Here is a 988-nt window from a genome sequence, read left to right as displayed (position 1 = left end):
GTACTTTTGACTATATGAGCTGAGCAGGAGGGTAGCTCTGTTTTGTTTTTATTTTTTATTTTTCCGAGACAGGGTTTCTCTGTGTAACAGCCCTAGCTGTCCTGGAACTTGCTCTTGTAGACCAGGCTGGCCACGAACTCAGAGATCTGCCTGCCAAGTGTCACTCTGTTTGTTACATTTTTACCTGTCTGTTTGTGCTCGTGCATGCATGCACTCTCCAGACAACTTGCCAAAGCAGGCAATGGAGGTCAGAGGATAAACTGCAGCTGGTTCTCTCCTCCCACCATGTGGGTCGCAAGGAAGGAACTCAGCTATCAGTCTTGGCAGAAAGGGCCTTCACCTGCTGAGCTGATTCCCCAGCCCCATCTCTGCTTCCCGAACAGCAGAATCCATGTGGCCAGCCTCTTCAAGCTCCTGCTATGTTGGCTTCCCTGCCAGGATGAACTGTGACCCAAATAAACTGCCTCTGCCTTGAGTTGCCTCATCCAGCTTTTATTCAACTGGGAACATTTGGCAGCTGAGCTGCAGAAGGGAAACCAAGGCAAAAGGGTAGGTGGAAGACACGGAGGAATTCAGGGAGAGGTGAGGAAGGGGGCAGAAGGGCAGGGCACGGTGGATTCTGGGGAGGCACACCCCCTCACAGAGGCGATCTCTGGCCTGACTTGGTAGCCGCAGGAGCATCGAAGAAGGACCACAGGTCTTTGAGACATTTCAGTCCTTCCTGTCATAAGGCGGCTGCCAGGAGGTCTCAGGACTGGGGGGGAGAGAGAGAGAGAGAGAGAGAGAGAGAGAGAGAGAGAGAGAGAGAGAGAGAGAGAGAGAGAGAGAGAGAGAGAGAGAGAGAGAGAGAATAATGTAGAATAATGGAAGAGTCCATAAGTAATGGAGTTATGTCATGGTACCAGTTGGAGAGTCCCAGTTCTTCCTTCTTTTTCCCATACCACAAAGCAAGTAGCTTACATTACATTGTTATTTCTTTTTTTTTTTT

At 49.8% G+C, this 988-nt stretch overlaps 1 protein-coding gene across 1 annotated transcript in view; it reads right to left on the bottom strand.

Annotated features, from left to right (window-relative positions):
• Window positions 1-471: 471 nt before the first annotated feature.
• Window positions 472-988, bottom strand: part of Selenow (selenoprotein W) — a 5,323-nt gene continuing 4,806 nt past the window's right edge. The window contains exon 6 of the mRNA XM_005372425.3: window positions 472-754. The gene's annotated coding sequence lies outside the window, so the exon portion shown is untranslated. The remainder of the gene's footprint in view (window positions 755-988) is intronic.

Source organism: Microtus ochrogaster, linkage group LG4 (genome assembly GCF_000317375.1).
Source record: "Microtus ochrogaster isolate Prairie Vole_2 linkage group LG4, MicOch1.0, whole genome shotgun sequence".
Lineage (NCBI taxonomy): Eukaryota > Metazoa > Chordata > Mammalia > Rodentia > Cricetidae > Microtus > Microtus ochrogaster.
The sequence above is the reverse complement of the archived record's forward strand: the minus strand, read 5'-3'. Positions and strand labels throughout refer to the sequence as shown.